Source organism: Felis catus, chromosome A2, assembly GCF_018350175.1.
Source record: "Felis catus isolate Fca126 chromosome A2, F.catus_Fca126_mat1.0, whole genome shotgun sequence".
NCBI classification, from domain to species: Eukaryota; Metazoa; Chordata; class Mammalia; order Carnivora; family Felidae; genus Felis; species Felis catus.
The window spans coordinates 93,166,125-93,184,491 of NC_058369.1; the positions used below are offsets into that span (position 1 = coordinate 93,166,125).

At 37.4% G+C, this 18,367-nt stretch overlaps 1 protein-coding gene across 3 annotated transcripts in view; it reads left to right on the plus strand.

The window, feature by feature from the left end:
* The window catches only part of ZNF804B (zinc finger protein 804B), a 516,223-nt gene that overhangs the window by 485,250 nt on the left and 12,606 nt on the right, over positions 1 to 18,367 (plus strand). The window lies entirely within an intron of this gene.

The following is an 18,367-nucleotide window of genomic DNA, read 5'->3' on the forward strand; positions in this document are numbered from 1 at the left end:
AGAGCTCCCCAAAATGTCCTCCAGTATTTCTCCATTATCTTACCCCAGCCATTGAAAATCCTTCGTTTTGTTCCAGCGAAGCTGTGTTCATTTTCTCTCCCCTATTGCAATAGTCTTGAATAAAGTCTTCCTTCTTGTTTAGCTTGTGCAGTGCATTTTTTTTCCTTTAATACTACAAACATTGTATTTATGGTAAAAATGAAAATACAGGGTATGTTTTTGAGCATGTATCAAACATGTTTTGAGACATGTATCTATGTATGTGTACATGTCTATGTATGTGTATATACAAGAATGTTAGCTAAAAATATTTGTTAGCTAAAAATTCTGAAGAGGAACTGAAGGTTAGTCTCTCTTAAAGTCATCACCCTCAAACTTGTTTCTGATTAGATTATAATGATTTTATTTCAGCAAAAGCTGCCAACATCAAAAACTCAGTTGTCAGGGTCAGTTGAAGTATCAGCCACAGAAACTTGACAGCTGCTAGATTTCTAAAGCATAGACCTCCATTCTATGTCCAACTCCCTATTGACTATTGCCTTACAGAGTGGCATAGAGCAAAAGACGTGGTCTTCATCCTACCTGGATCTCATTTTCCTCTATCTAAAGAGAAAGGGAAAAATGTTCTGAAAAGCAGTACAGAGTTAAAAATTCAAAAGAGCACAAAATATTTTCACCTAGAAAGAAATTCTCCCCATTGCTTTTGAGATAGATTTGCATTAGAGGGGCATATTTTGGCTGCTAGAGCCACACTCTAAACTGGCCTGACTCTGCCTCTAGCCATCTTCAATTCATCTGTAGAATGGAATGACAGTAATAACATCTATGTCATAGATTTGCTGTGAAGATTAAGGGAATTAATATGCATAAAGCATTTGCACTTTTTTTTAAAGCACTTATACTTTTAACTGGGTCTTGTGCATACTACTTTGTTGCCATCCTGTCCTGATTAATGTTTATTAAATATTTTAAAACATTTCAGGGAGGAACATAGTGGTCACTTGGCAATTTGATTTGAGCATGGGAACTGAGTCTGTTACGATTCTCTTATGGCCAAATTGTAGGAGTTTATTTATGACCATGGCGATATCAGAGTCACATGTACATCTGAGGCCAAGAAATTGCCACATAATACCTAACAAAAACAAAAAAAAAATGGAGGGGACACCTGGGGTGGCTCAGTCCATTGAGCATATGACTTCAGCTCAGATCATGATCTTGCGCTCGTGGGTTCATGCCCCTCATGCGGCTCTGTGCTGACAGTTCAGAGCCTGGGACCTGCTTTGGATTCTGTCTCCCTCTCTCTCTGCTCTTCCTCTGCTTGTGCTCTGTCTCTCAAAAACTAAAATAAAACCCTAAAAAAATATGTTAGCAGGGAGGAAGAGGAGCATGGTGTTATGGTGGGGTTTTTGTTTGTTTGTTTGTTTGTTTGTTTTTGAGAGAGAGAGTGCATAGGGAAGAGGGGCAAAGGGAGAAAGAATCCCAAGCAAGCTCCACACTCAAAGTGGAGCCTGATGCAGGGCTCCATCTGATGACTGTGAGATCATGATCTCAGCCATAATCAAGAGTTGGTGGCTCAACTGACTGAACCACCTTGGTGCTGCAACAGGGTGTAATTTTTGAATAACATTGTATCTGTTACAATGTACATTTCCAAGGTTATTAAGTTTTTTTTTTCCCTCAGCATAGATTTTTTTTGGTGGCAAGTGTTTTATGAAATGTTTGTATCATAAGTTGTTTAACGGATTTCTATAGTTGGACTTCTGGCTTGTTTTCAATTTTTCACCATGATAATAAATATGATAAACATAAATATTACATAAACTCGAAGGAAATAAAGGCTTTGCTGATATGTCTTCAGCGGAATATTTTATATATTTACATTTTTTCTTATTTCAGGTATTAATTTTTGAAGGGAGATATTTTTGACCCATTTGTATTTATTTGAAGTTTCCTATGAAACTCATTCACTCATTGTTTCGTATCTATTTATTTATACTGAATAGCAATGTGTGCTTTTTAATGATCTCTATGTTTATTCTAACACTTTGTAAAACAACTAATGGTTAGATGGCTTGATTTAGGAAAATTGAAATGTGTGGCCTTCTGAAGTTGCTGCTACTCATAAATTTAATAATTTATTGTCCAAATTTTGAATTACCATGGTTAATAAGATTTATGGAATTCAATTAAAACTAGGCTAAATGAAATAAGGGGTAAATAAACAGCATCATTAAATAGCTGTTGATAACTGAGTTACCCAAACAGGTTTCATCTCCAGGCATAATTTGTCCCCAATCAACCACTAATTGAAATGTCAAAGTGGAAGGTTTTTACTTGAATCACAGATTTCAGTTAATTGCATAATCGCATTAAATTTTCCATTAAAATTGTGTCTTTGTGATATTTTTTAGAGATTTGAATGTAATAGCTGGTTGAACACGTCAAAGGAAGGAAATAGAAAGAACCCCCTGATATTTTCACCAATGCCAAGAATCCTATCCTGGATGTTGCCCATTTCTCAACTCGCTCTTACTCTGCCTGACGCCGGAGCGGAAACTCTTATTTCTGCTTTACTTTGACTCACTATCATAAATCTTAATTTTCAATTCCTTAAAACATCCTCATTTCAATTGATGCACTATTTTATTTTCTAGAAAAGTTAAAAGCTTCTAGAAAACAAAAGCTCTGACATTATTTGACTCTGGCCTTTAGAAAGTAAATTTTGAGGCCACTGATTCTTTAGATCCTGAGTTTGATAATTTCTTTTCTATACTCAAATATTTCTTAAAACAAAACAAAAAAAAAAGTAATATGGTAGACTTTTTCTCTTTTTTCTAATTATTTTTAAATTTTTATTTGACTAATTTCACGACCAAGTATAAGGAAGAGACTTAGATAAAAAGGAATAGAAAGCAACACAGCTTACAAATATGGTTATAACTGTGTCATTCCCAGAAAGAAGCTATCACAGGCAATTTGAGTAGTGGTTAAGAATAAGGACTCCGGAATTAAACAGCCTTTTTTTTTTTTCTTCCCCTGAACTTAGTTCCATAAATATTACAAGGAATAGACTTTGTTCAGATGTGTAATTCTATCTGAGAGGTGCGTCTCTAGAAGTAGCACTGCTGAGTCAGGAGGATGGTACATATAGAAATGTAATTGCAATTGCCAAATTACCCTCTGAAGGGATTGCATCAGTTTGCACTCACACCAAGAGTGAATGGATGTGCTTGTTTTCTCATAAACTCAACACTACTGGGTATTGTAAAACATTATGACTTCGTTAGTTTGATCATTGAAAAACTGGGGTCTCTTTGACAGTTACAGTATATTTCTTTACGAATGAAATTATTTTATTTTTAAAAGTTAAAGTAAATCTTAGCAGCCTTTCTTGGTGCCCCTGCATTCAACCTAAAAAAATGTAATAAATATGTTTGAAGATATAAAATACACAATGAATAATGCATACAGTGTGAGAAAAAGCATAAACACAACTAAAAATATTCTTTGTTGTAATAATTTTGAAATAGTGAATACATTAATCAATTTTTTAAGTCTATTAAACAACGGCCAAATTTTAAATAACTATTGTAAATTTTCAGAAATGCACACTTATGTTTATGTTCTGCTTAAATATTATACTTTACTGAAGTATCTGAGAGTGGGCAATTTGTAAACAAGACAATTCTTTCAGTGTTTCGGAAGTTTAAGATTTATGAAGTAAATTGTCACCTTAAATTAAAGTATAAATGTAATCTTAGTGGAAATACATTCATTTGGATTACTTTTCAAAGAAGTTTTGCAATCACTATAAGAAAGAACATATGAAATGCTATTTTGGAGTAATAGTAACTATAGATATGGATGAAATTTTGGTCAAATAATTCCAGTTTTAAAAATAATACTTTTTTCAATCAAATTATTTCCTTGTCAGAGAAGCATTAATTATTGAGAAAATAACTAAAGTGGGCTTTTAGAAATATTTGTTTTTATAGTCAAGGAAATGTAAGCTTTGAAAATAAATTTTGCCCTAAATATTAAAAAAATCAAGTCTAATTTACTTAAGGAGGTAAAGAAATCAAGAGTCAAATTAAAGGAGTTGCTTTCACAATCTTGCCTCAAATCTTTTTTTTTTTTTTTTTCTCAAGTGTATGCTCAGGTAAAACCTTGGTTTCCCTAGTCTCCTGCATTTAGCAAGGGGGCATTTATCAGAAGTTTCCCACAATGCACTTAGTAAATGGAGTTATACTTTTGAAACAGAAGAGAATAAAAGTATTTGAAGACTACTTATCAGTTTTACTTGCAAAACTCTCCTACCCCAGAACTAGTGAGTCTCTTTAGTGTTATTCAAATATGATGCTTCTTATTCTAGGAACATTAGGACACTCTCGACTGAACGATCTATATTTTCCTTATTTCTTTCCTCACCAGTACCTCCATGCAAAGATAGGAAAAGTATAGAAAAAAGCCATGAATCTCATATCTGCCTAATGTTTTCTGTGAGTATTATCAGTGAAACACTTGAAATAAGAAACGATACAATCTGTGGAGTTCAGAAAATTAGCTGTGCATTTAATAGCTCTGCGAGATCCTATTTCAGTGAGAATATTCAGGGCTTGATTTGTTAACAAAGTCAGGCTTGATTTAGTGAGACTTCCCATAGGAAACTGGGAATGTTAAAGCTAAATCAACATCTTAATAGGAAGACTAGAAGTTATTCTGTGAGCGCTGGTAGTTTTGCATTCGCAGTTACAGATTTATTATTGTCCATTAATTAAAACTGGTATTTTCCTCCAAATACCATTATGTCTTTCTCCCGCTACTATCTGCTTTACTGTTTTTCCTGGATCTCATTATTTCTCTCTATGAGAATATCCCATGTGGTGTGTAAATATGGAATTAACTACATCCCTCATTTTGAACAGAAACAGGATTGTTTCTCTTGCTGGGGTTGGCAAACTTTCTGGGTCAGATAGTTAATATATTTGACTTTCCAAGTCCTATGGTCTCTGTTGCATAAGCTTAACTCTGCCATTTTAGCTTGGAATTAGCCAGAGATGAGATGTCAACAAAGAGGCATGGCTGTATTTCATTATCATTTTATTTCTAGAAATAGGCGTAGAGCCAGGTTTGACCCATGGGCCTTAGTTTGCTGACCTCTATCTACTTCTACCCCAATGTACTAAAGAGGTAAATCAATCTCAAATCTTCTAAGAGAATTAGTAACTTTAAATTTAGGCTTTTATGAAGACGTAGAGTAAAATACCTTGAAACTTCTCCATATCCTGTTTTGCAGCCCAGTGGCTTAGAGCTTGTAGAGAGGAATTTTCTGTCTGAAAGAAGCAGTGCACTTGGATGAACACTAATTGCAGCCATCCCTTTGGTCAACATTTAGCAAATTTAGTAGAAGGGTCGCTGTGTTTACCTATTCAATGTCCATTCCACCCTCTCTCCTTACTAACAAAACTTGGATTTATTTTAGGGGTGGCCTTATGCCTAGCTAAAATCCTGGATTCACCATACTCATTTAAATGCTAATGGCATGTGACATTCTTCTAGCAAGTGATATGCAACTAAAATCTACTTGGTGCAGCTTCCAAAAAGCTGTTGTTTATAGGACTAAAAAAAAAAAAAAAGTACAGAATTAGCTTTTGCCCTTAGCTCTCCTTTCTTCCTACCTGGAATGCAGTTTTGATGCCTGATATTTCTGCATTATATTGCAGCCAGGATGAGAAAGTCATGTGTTTAAGTTGGAGGAAACTAAAAGCTTAAAGGAGATTGGATTCTGGCCTTTCTAGAGAAGGTTATAAGTACTGTGGTGTATACTTGAGTATAGATTCTTGGATCAGGATAAAATTAACCTTATTAGACTAAGTCATTGCAGTCAGGTGTCTAACACACCACCCAAGTGAATGCTCTATCTTTAGCTTTAAAATATCATCTCTATTTATTGTGTAAGTGTAACATGATCCAAAATTCAATTTTACACCAGAGTCTAATTTCATTAATGTCTCATTTCTGTTTCTGTCACTATTTTAATAGCTTCTTCTCAAAGACAGTTCTATTTCAAAATAGCATTTGGTTAGGAAATTGAAGAAATCTCGAAAACACTTTCCCTGTACTAAGACAGTATTCATTTGCAGGTATGTTCAGATTAAATAATTCTGCCTGCAATGTTCTCAGCGGTGTCACTGACCCACAACTAGGGTATGAAAGAGTGGGAGGATGAAGTAGAAATTGAAAGAGCTTTGAAAAATCAATATAATGTTAGGTTGTACAAGATTCTGAAATGGAAGGAATTGCTCTTAAAGAAGCAGTGGGGTAGCTGGGTCAGAGGGCATCAGGTCAGGTTTTCCTTAGGAACTGCTAAACAAAGATGGGATCGCGACAACAACCACACGGTCTTCTGGGAGGGCAGATGTTTGCCATGGGATTCTTATAAGATCTCCTTTTTAGACGTTTTGGGCTCAGTGCACATCATTTATTTCCTAAAACTTTCCCACAAAGAATGTGATTAATTCTCATGATCTTTAAAAATAAACAAATAAAATATTCCTTTAAGGACTTGTTCTAGTCCACACATGACTAGGAATGCCAGATAGAAATGAACCTCACACAGCAAAATATTCTAAACACATTTGATACTTTAACTCATTAACCCTTTGATACCCATTCTAACTTTACATTTTGACACTTGGATGTGTTTCTAAAAGAGAGATTTGTAAAATTTACTTGAACATTTTGGGGCATGAATAACATTTTTTAAAGATAAACTATAAGTAATTTACATACTAGACTATAAAAAATTGTATGGAACGTTTTGACACTCTCTACTTTTTCTCTAGGGAAATAGTTGCAGTTTTGAAACCCTGTTGCATGGGGAAAGGTGTCTGGATTTTCTTGGTCTACATTCTTGTGTTTCTTATATTGAATTTATTTACCATGGTGTGTACTGTGATGGGATGCACAATTATTTTTCTGAGGTCTTATTAACTAGGTATTAGTCTAATCAAATGTTTACACAAGTCATAACTTTAATTAATGAATTTCTATTTGTTCATTCCCGAAATGCTGGATTTCTCCAAACTTGGACATACTTTCTGCAGACACTTAATGTGTGCAGACACATATTAGAATTAATGCTATTCTAATATGGTGTATGGGTTCTTATCATGCTGTGAACATGGAGAAGGGTGGAGTTTAAAAGCTCCTTGATTTTGCTACTAAACCAGTCTGAAAAGCAACTTCCATTTACTCGTCACCAAAGCGCTTCCTTTGTAATACTGCTCATCATTTCACAACAGTTACTAGAGATAAGGATGTCGTCATCTTATTGGCTATATTCTTGCCTGATACAGTACGGCTTACAAAGTACTAAAAACTTTATGCCATGGTACAGAAGGTAAATAAACCTTACAATTAAAAACCCAGTAAAAGGTTCGTGTCTGGTATCATAGCTGACTTGGATCCTGACCACAATAGCTAGAAGGTGGAAGGAAGGGTTCAGAAGAAATGGAAACGCTACAGCTGTCTGTTTTGCTGTTTGAGGACTTCTCAGGGGATCCTGGGCCTTGGAAGGGGGTGGCATGGTGGCTTGCCATGGGCACATACCTTACACACCTGAGTATATCCCCCTCCTCCAGCAACAGAGGTATCTCAGGCTGTTTGGATTTATAAAGAAACCTCTTTTATGTTAACCACATTTTCAGATAATTTTAGAATCTAGAAACATCCCCAAACTCATGCTTAAACAGTGGTGTCTTCATACCTGTGTCTCTCCTGAACATTGGGCTTACCCAGTTGAAGAGTCCAAAAATGAGCCTAACAAAGAATCTCTAGGTCCTGATCGTCAAAGTACAGTGGGATGGCCATCAGCAATTAATTTGAGAGTCTGGCAACTCCCATTTCAGCAGGGATATGAAGGATCCTCCAGATGCTGCTGTAAGCACTTGTGAAGAAATGGGTGGAGGCAGAGTAGTGGCTCCAGGTTCATTTCGTCTCACCTGTTTTTGGCTTGCTCGTGGCTCTGTTGGTCCTTGGAGGAGTAAATGCTATCAGAGGGAATATGTGCAGATGCATTCATACCGGAAGATAGCAGGGCACTCACCTTGGTGAGTGGCCCAAACTGTATCTTCTAAGGTGGGAGACCTTAAAATATTTTAGTTTGTTTCACTCTCTGTGTTTGTATGACTACCAGATCACATAAAAAATGATAGCAGAAAATAAGGCAAGTCCCATTTCAGCATGTAGAATTCTTCTGAAAAATAATAAAGACTTCTTATGGAATTTAATTCTTATGTCTTGATCATATTGTTCACATTATGCCCTCTCCCATTTAAGATTATTGTTAATTATCTATAAATGTCTCCCAAATCATTGTGGCAAAAACATTTCTGAACAATGAACAATATCCCAGAACTGGATAGACTTTTAATTTCACAAAATGAAACTATTATAAATATCTCGAATTTTTCATAAATTCTTGTGACTTTTCCTGACTTTTATGAAGATGAGACATTCTGTTTTCAAGTCGCAATTCTTTTCTTGGTGTCTGCTTTGGTGTGGATCGTGCCATTTAACCTCCTATGTTTGTTGCTTTGCCTCTAAAAGGAAGTTAATAATTTTGACCTTTTGCATTGGGGTTTTGTTCCTCTGTGAAGAAAAACATTAACGCCAGTAAATTACCCTGGGATCTATGGATGTAAGTGCAGGAATGAAAGGAATTATTCTATTTAAGACAGGGAGAAAGTAGATACACTAGAGTAAATGTGTTTCACATGTGCTGTTCTGCTCCAGTGAAGATGAACCGAGAGTGGTTACCCCAGTGGACAGGTGCTGACATGCATATTCTGACTGGTATGCAATAATAGTGGGGATTTTACCATTCCGAGCACATAGAGACTCACTGACCTGATCAATTTGCCTCTTCATTTATTTATTCACAGCTGAACTCCACTTGCCATGTGTGTGCCAAGCATTCATGTTGGCAGGTAGGGAAATAAAGATTGCTTAGTTTGTGCTTTTAAAATGAAGCTAAGAAGAAAATTAAATTCCAAATATTTCATAAATGTGCTTTAGCAAATATATCTCCATAAGCCTTATGGTACTTGTGGTTGAGAGCGAATGAAACACCTTCTAAAACTGGAGAAGATATGTGAGGGCTGCTTTATTTCCTTTGACTTGACCCCTGCATCTGTCCTTTATTAAATTACTTTTGATCAGGGCAAGGACCATGGCAGGTAGCCTCTCTTCAGAACCAGGAAGACCATCTGCTCTGCAATCTCTCCTTTAAATTCCTTTGCAAAATAACAAGGACATGAACTAGATGTCCCCATTTCCCTCTAGGAAATACTTTTACCCTCTTTCTTGCTTGAGATCCATTTTGGATATTGCAAGTACCCAAGAGCAAACTTTATTTATTTATATTTTTTTAAATTAAATAAAAGGTTCAGCTTTATTTAAATATTTTTTTCAATATATGAAATTTATTGTCAAATTGGTTTCCATACAATACCCAGTGCTCATCCCACAAGGTGCCCTCCTCAATACCCATCCCCCACCCTCTCCTCCCTCCCACCCCCCATCAACCCTCAGTTTGTTCTCAGTTTTTAACAGTCTCTTATGCTTTGGCTCTCTTCCACTCTAGCCTCTTTTTTTTTTCCCCTTCCCCTCCCCCATGGGTTTCTGTTAAGTTTCTCAGGATCCACTTAAGAGTGAAAACATATGGTATCTGTCTTTCTCTGTATGGCTTATTTCACTTAGCATAACACTCTCCAGTTCCATCCATGTTGCTACAAAGGGCCATATTTCATTCTTTCTCATTGCCACGTAGTACTCCATTGTGTATATAAACCACAATTTCTTTATCCATTCATCAGTTGATGGACATTTAGGCTCTTTCCATAATTTGGCTATTGTTGAGAGTGCTGCTATAAACATTGGGGTACAAGTGCCCCTATGCATCAGTACTCCTGTATCCCTTGGGTAAATTCCTAGCAGTGCTATTGCTGGGTCATAGGGTAGGTCTATTTTTAATTTTCTGAGGAACCTCCACACTGTTTTCCAGAGTGGCTGCACCAGTTTGCATTCCCACCAACAGTGCAAGAGGGTTCCCGTTTCTCCACATCCTCTCTAGCATCTATAGTCTCCTTATTTATTCATTTTGGCCACTCTGGCATGAGGTGATATCTGAGTGTGGTTTTGATTTGTATTTCCCTGATAAGGAGCGACGTTGAGCATCTTTTCATATGCCTGTTTGCCATCTGGATGTCTTCCTTAGAGAAGTGTCTATTCATGTTTTCTGCCCATTTCTTCACTGGGTTATTTGTTTTTCGGGTGTGGAGTTTGGTGAGCTCTTTATAGATTTTGTCCTTTGTCCGATATGTCATTTGCAAATATCTTTTCCCATTCCATTGGTTGCCTTTTAGTTTTGTTGGTTGTTTCCTTTGCTGTGCAGAAGCTTTTTATCTTCATAAGGTCCCAGTAATTCACTTTTGCTTTTAATTCCCTTGCCTTTGGGGATGTGTCGAGTAAGAGATTGCTACGGCTGAGGTCAGAGAGGTCTTTTCCTGCTTTATCCTCTAGGGTTTTGATGGTTTCCTGTCTCACCTTCAGGTCCTTTACCCATTTGGAGTTTATTTTTGTGAATGGTGTGAGACAGTGGTCTAGTTTCAACCTTCTGCATGTTGCTGTCCAGTACTCCCAGCACCATTTGTTAAAGAGACTGTCTTTTTTCCATTGGATGTTCTTTCCTGCTTTGTCAAAGATGAGTTGGCCATACGTTTGTGGGCCTAGTTCTGGGGTTTCTATTCTATTCCATTGGTCTATGTGTCTGTTTTTGTGCCAATACCATGCTGTCTTGATGATGACAGCTTTGTAGTAGAGGCTAAAGTCTGGGATTGTGATGCCTCCTGCTTTGGTCTTCTTCTTCAAAATTACTTTGGGTATTCGGGGCCTTTTGTGGTTCCATATGAATTTTAGGATTGCTTGTTCTAGTTTCGAGAAGAATGCTGGTGCAATTTTGATTGGGATTGCATTGAATGTGTAGATAGCTTTGGGTAGTATTGACATTTTGACAATACTTATTCTTCCAATCCATGAGCACGGAATGTCTTTCCATTTCTTTATACCTTCTTCAATTACCTTCATAAGTTTTCTATAGTTTTCAGCATACAGATCTTTTACATCTTGGGTTAGATTTATCCCTAGGTATTTTATGCTTCTTGGTGCAATTGTGAATGGGATCAGTTTCTTCATTTGTCTTTCTGTTGCTTCATTGTTTGATATAAGAATGCAACTGATTTCTGTACATTGATTTTGTATCCTGCAACTTTGCTGAATTCATGTATCAGTTCTAGCAGACTTTTGGTGGAGTCTATCGGATTTTCCACGTATAGTATCATGTCATCTGCAAAAAGCAAAAGCTTGACTTCATCTTTGCCAATTTTGATGCCTTTGATTTCCTTTTGTTGTCTGATTGCTGATGCTAGAACTTCCAACACTATGTTAAACAACAGCGGTGAGAGTGGGCATCCCTGTCCTGTTCCTGATCTCAGGGAAAAAGCTCTCAGTTTTTCCCCATTGAGGATGATGTTAGCTGTGGGCTTTTCATAAATGGCTTTTATGATGTTTAAGTATGTTCCTTCTATCCCGACTTTCTCAAGGGTTTTTATTAAGAAACGGTGCGGGATTTTGTCAAAGGCCTTTTCTGCATCGATTGACAGGATCATATGGTTCTTATCTTTTCTTTTATTAATGTGATGTATCACGTTGATTGATTTGCAAATGTTGAACCAGCCCTGCATCCCAGGAATGAATCCCACTTGATCATGGTGAATAATTCTTTTTATATGCTGTTGAATTCGATTTGCTAGTATCTTATTGAGAACTTTTGCATCCATATTCATTAGGGATATTGGCCTGTAGGTCTCTTTTTTTACTGGGTCTCTGTCTGGTTTAGGAATCAAAGTAATACTGGCTTCATAGAATGAGTCTGGAAGTTTTCCTTCCCTTTCTATTTCTTGGAATAGCTTGAGAAGGATAGGTATTATCTCTGCTTTAAATGTCTGGTAGAACTCCCCTGGGAATCCATTTGGTCCTACACTCTTATTTGTTGGGAGATTTTTGGTAACTGATTCAATTTCTTCTTTGGTTATGGGTCTGTTCAAGCTTTCTATTTCCTCCTGATTGAGTTTTGGAAGAGTTGGGTGTTTAGGAATTTGTCCATTTTTTCCAGGTTGTCCAATTTGTTGGCATATAATTTTTCATAGTATTCCCTGATAATTGCTTGTATCTCTGAGGGATTGGTTGCAATCATTCCATTTTCATTCATGATTTTATCTATTTGGGTCATCTCGCTTTTCTTTTTGAGAAGCCTGGCTAGACGTTTGTCAATTTTGTTTATTTTTTCAAAAAACCAACTCTTGGTTTCGTTGATCTGCTCTATAGTTTTTTTAGATTCTATATTGTTTATTTCTGTTCTGATCTTTATTATTTCTCTTTTTCTGCTGGGTTTAGGCTGCCTTTGCTGTTCTGCTTCTAGTTCTTTTAGGTGTGCTGTTAGATTTTGTATTTGGGATTTTTCTTGTTTCTTGAGATAGGCCTGGATTGCAATGTATTTTCCTCTCAGGACTGCCTTTGCTGCATTCCAAAGCGTTTGGATTGTTGTATTTTCATTTTCGTTTGTTTCCATATATTTTTTAATTTCTTCTCTAATTGCCTGGTTGACCCACTCATTTGTTAGTAGGGTGTTCTTTAACCTCCATGCTTTTGGAGGTTTTCCAGACTTTTTCCTGTGGTTGATTTCAAGCTTCATAGCATTGTGGTCTGAAAGTATGCATGGTATGATTTCAATTCTTGTATACTTATGAAGGGCTGTTTTGTGACCCAGTATATGATCTATCTTGGAGAATGTTCCATGTGCACTCGAGAAGAAAGTATATTCTGTTGCTTTGGGATGCAGAGTTCTAAATATATCTGTCAATCCCATCTGATCCAATGTGTCATTCAGGGCCCTTGTTTCTTTATTGACCGTGTGTCTAGATGATCTATCCATTTCTGTAAGTGGAGTGTTAAAGTCCCCTGCAATTACCACATTCTTATCAATAAGGTTGCTTATATTTGTGAGTAATTGTTTTATATATTTGGGGGCTCCTGTATTTGGTGCATAGACATTTATAATTGTTAGTTCTTCCTGATGGATAGACCCTGTGATTATTATATAATGCCCTTCTTCATCTCTTGTTACAGCCTTTAATTTAAAGTGTAGTTTGTCTGATATAAGTATGGCTACTCCAGCTTTCTTTTGGCTTCCAGTAGCATGATAAATAGTTCTCCATCCCCTCACTCTCAATCTAAAGGTGTCCTCAGGTCTAAAATGAGTCTCTTGTAGACAGCAAATCGATGGGTCTTGTTTTTTATCCATTCTGATACCCTATGTCTTTTGGTTGGCACATTTAATCCATTTACATTCAGTGTTATTATAGAAAGATATGGGTTTAGAGTCATTGTGATGTCTGTATGTTTTATGCTTGTAGCGATGTCTCTGGTACTTTGTCTCACAGGATTCCCCCTTAGGATCTCTTGTAGGGCTGGTTTAGTGGTGATGAATTCCTTCAGTTTTTGTTTGTTTGGGAAGACCTTTATCTCTCCTTCTATTCTAAATGACAGACTTGCTGGATAAAGGATTCTCGGCTGCATATTTTTTTCTGTCTAGCACCCTGAAAATCTCGTGCCAATTCTTTCTGGCCTGCCAAGTTTCAAAAGAGAGATCAGTCACGAGTCTTATAGGTCTCCCTTTATATGTGAGGGCACGTTTACCCCTTGCTGCTTTCAGAATTTTCTCTTTATCCTTGTATTTTGCCAGTTTCACTATGATATGTCGTGCAGAAGATCGATTCAAGTTACGTCTGAAGGGAGTTCTCTGTGCCTCTTGGATTTCAATGCCTTTTTCCTTCCCCAGTTCAGGGAAGTTCTCAGCTATTATTTCTTCAAGTACCCCTTCAGCACCTTTCCCTCTCTCTTCCTCCTCTGGGATACCAATTATGCGTATATTATTTCTTTTTAGTGTATCACTTAGTTCTCTAATTTTCCCCTCATACTCCTGGATTTTTTTATCTCTCTTTTTCTCAGCTTCCTCTTTTTCCATAACTTTATCTTCTAGTTCACCTATTCTCTCCTCTGCCTCTTCAATCCGAGCCATCGTCGTTTGCATTTTATTTTGCATTTCGTTTAAAGAGTTTTTCAGCTCCTCCTGACTGTTCCTTAGTCCCTTGATCTGTGTAGCAAGAGATTCTTTGCTGTCCTCTATACTGGTTTCAAGCCCAGCAATTAATTTTATGACTATTATTCTAAATTCACTTTCTGTTATATTATTTAAATCCTTTTTGATCAGCTCATTAGCTGTTGTTATTTCCTGGAGATTCTTCTGAGGGGAATTCTTCCGTTTGGTCATTTTGGATAGTCCCTGGAGTGGTGAGGACCTGCAGGGCACTTCCCCTGTGCTGTGGTGTATAACTGGAGTTGGTGGGCGGGGCCACAGTCAGACCTGATGTCTGCGCCCAGCCCACCGTTGGGGCCACAGTCAGACTAGTGTGTGCCTTCTCTACCCCTCTCCTAGGGGTGGGATTCACTGTAGGGTGGCGTGGCCCATCTGGGCTACTTGCACACTGCCAGGCTTGTGGTGCTGGGGATCTGGTGTATTAGCTGGGGTGGGTAGGCAAGGTGCACGGGGGCAGCAGGGGCAGGCTTAGTTCGCTTCTCCTTAGGTGATCCACCTCAGGAGGGGCCCTGTGGCAGCCAGAGGGGTGGCTCTGCAGAAGCACAGAGTTGGGTGTTTGCGCCCAGCAAGCAAGTTCCCTGGCAGGAACTGGTTCCCTTCCGGATTTTGGCTGGGGGATGGACGAGGGAGATGGCACTGGCGAGCGCCTTTGTTCCCCGCCAAACTGAGCTCTGTCGTCCGGGGGCTCAGCAACTCTCCCTCCCTTTGTCCTCTAGCCTTCCCGCTTTCCAAGCAGAACTGTTAACTTATGACCTCCCAGATGCTAAGTCCCGCTTGCTGTCGGAACACACTCCGTCCGGCCCCTCCGCTTTTGCAAGCCAAACTCGGGGTCTGCTTGGCCTGTGGACCGCCCCTCCGCCCCGGCTCCCTTCTGCCAGTCCGTGGAGCGTGCACTGCCTTGCCACCCTTCCTACCCTCTTCCGTGGGCCTCTTGTCTGCGCTTGGCTCCAGAGACTTCATTCTGCTAGTCTTCTGGTGGTTTTCTGGGTTAGTTAGGCAGGTGTAGGTGGAATCTAAGTGATCAGCAGGATGCGAGGTGAGCCCAGCGTCCTCCTACTCCACCATCTTCCAATTTCCCCTCTCCCAAGAGCAAACTTTAAATAAGATGTATCAAAGAAGAGTCTGACATCAAATCGTATTTTAATCCAAAATTTATAATTTTCTTTGGGAGTGACATATGATCTTGGACTTACAGAAAATACATGTTTCAAGTAAAGAGTATAAATTGTTCAAGACAAGGAAGAGGGACATACCCAGCCTCCTTCCTTTTTCCGTAGTCTCCTTTAGAAAAGACTACACCTACCAGTTTCGTAAAATCCAGATGAAAACTACTTAAACACTCGGTTTTCAGTAAGAATACCAATCAAGTGTTTTTAATGGCTCCCCACTGTCAGGTAAATCGAGGGCTCTTTATTGACGCTGCTTCTCACAGTTCCATAAAATCTGACCATTCCTTATCTCTAATAGTAATAATAGTTCAGACTCATTGATCATTTGCAATGTATGTATCAGGCGCTGTGCTCATTGTTTTACTTTTCTCAACTCAAATATTAATTCCAAGAACTCTACATGGTAAATAGTGATAGTCTTCCAGGTTACAAATGTGTAAACTGAAGTTTGGGAAGATTGAGTAACCTTAGAGACTCAAAGCTAGTAAGTGACAGAGACAGTATACAAACTCAGGTCTGACTGATTTCAGAATCCTTCTCTTAAGCCCTATACTGTGTTGTCTACCATCCAACACCTCTGGAAAGCAGACACTTCATTTAATTCCCCCCTATTGTTAGGTGCTACTTTCTGTCTTCCTTACTCCCCCAGGGAGATTCAACCTCACCTGCTCTGATCTATTCATCCCAAGTCATTAACCATCACTGAGCTTTCTACAGTTCTCTGTAAATGTGTAAGTAATTTTTTTTTTCCTGAAATATGTTTGTCTTGTGTTGTTCTCAGTAAGGACTGATCTACTATATACTCTCAAAGAACTTTTATTTTTTTCCAATTGTTTTGTCTTTTGTTTAAACTAAGTAAGATTACTGACAGTTTAGCACATGCCATTGTTTAAATAAGTAGACACGAGAAGAAAAGTAGAAACTTGGGAAAACTCAAGCTAAAATACGAAGTTGGCAAAATTTGACCCATATGTTTTTGGAAAGGTTTCCTTATCTGTCCAGTTCTCTTTTCATTAGACAAATCAATTGTTGGAAGGGTCTTTTTTTAAGAGCTTTGGTCACCTCGGTGTAACCTTTTCCAGAAATATATATCTGTGATTAGCATTCTGTTGTTTGGTGGAAGGCCATTAAAAACTCCTATTATAATTGTGGATTTAACTTTTTCTCCTTGAAGTTTTATCTTTTGCTTTGTGTATTTTGAAGCTTTGTTATTAGACGTAGAAACATCTAGGCTTATCTTGTCATTCTGATTTATTTACTCCATATCATTATGAAATAGCCCTTTTTTTATTCCTAATAGTATATCTGCTCTAGAATCTTCTTTGCTTTATAGTGATAGAGTCCTTCCAGCTTTATTTCACTGGTGTTGACATGGTAAATCTTTTATATTTTTTTAACCCATTGTAGCTGTATTTTAAAGTTTGTTTTTATAACCAACATATAATTGGAGCTCACTTTTTTTTTTTAATTTTTTTTTCAACGTTTATTTATTTTTGGGACAGAGAGAGACAGAGCATGGACAGGGGGGCGGGGGGCAGAGAGAGAGGGAGACACAGAATCAGAAACAGGCTCCAGGCTCTGAGCCATCAGCCCAGAGCCTGACGCGGGGCTCGAACTCGCGGACTGCAAGATCGTGACCTGGCTGAAGTCGGACGTTTAACCAACTGCGCCACCTAGGCGCCCCTGGAGCTCACTTTTTAATCCAAACTGATACTCTCTAACTTTCAATTCCAGTGTTTGTTTTTTTTTTTTAACCATTTATATTTAATTTGATTAATGATGTATTTAGATTTTAGTTGTTATCTTGCTGTTTGTTTTGTCACTGTCCCATCTATTTTACCTTCCTGTTTTACTTTTTTCTACCTTCTTTTGGATTGAGTAGATGTAATGATTTCCTTTTACCTTCTTTGTTATCCTATTAGCTAAACCACTTTGTTTTATTAGACTAATGGTTGCCATATTGTCCACTTCTTATCACAATCCGCTTTCAATTGTTATCTACCAGTTCAGTATTGAATAAGACCTTTCAACATATTTCTCCTTCTTGGATTTTTTGCTATTGTTGACTAACATTTTATGTATAATTTGTTACAAATTGCCCCAAACATAGCTACTTTTTTTGCTTAAATGGTCTATGTACATTTCAACACTAAGAAATATGTCTTATTTATCCTGTAGTTACTATTTTTGGTGTTTGCTCTTTTGTGTAATCACACATTTCTATCTGGTACTATTTTCCTTTTGCCCAGGGATATTCTTTAACATTTCTTATCCTGTGGGTGCGCTGAGGAATTCTTTCAGTGTTTCATGTCTTAAAATATCTTTATTTCACCTCATTTGAAAAGATATTTTCACAAAGTATAAAATTTTATTCTGAGAAGTTTTTAATTTTCTTCCATAAATTTAAATGTGCTGCTCCCCTGTATTCTCACTTGTATTGTTTCCAAGAAGAATTCTTTTGCCATCCTACTCTTTGTTCTGTGCAGGAATATGTCATTTCCCTTGAGATGCTTTTAAAAATTCCACTTTTTTGACTGATTTTTAAAAATTTGATAATAACAAGCATTGGGATAGTTTTCTTCATGTTATTTGCACTTGAGATGTTGGGAGATCTGTGGGTTTTCAGGAAATTTGGAAATTTCCAACCATTATATTTTCAAATATTCCCTCCTCCTTCTTCAGAGACTCTAACTGCATAATTGTCCAGTTGACAATCATCTCTTATCTACTTTTTAAGCACAGAAGATACAGTTATAACTGTCTTAATGTACTTTTCTGCCAACTCTAGCCTCTGTATTGGTTCTGTATTGGTCTTGATTGATTATTTTCCTCATTTTAGTTCGTGCTTTCTTGATAATCTTTGATCTTAATCTTTGATTGCATGTCAGATGTTATTAATTTTTTCCTTGTTGCTGAA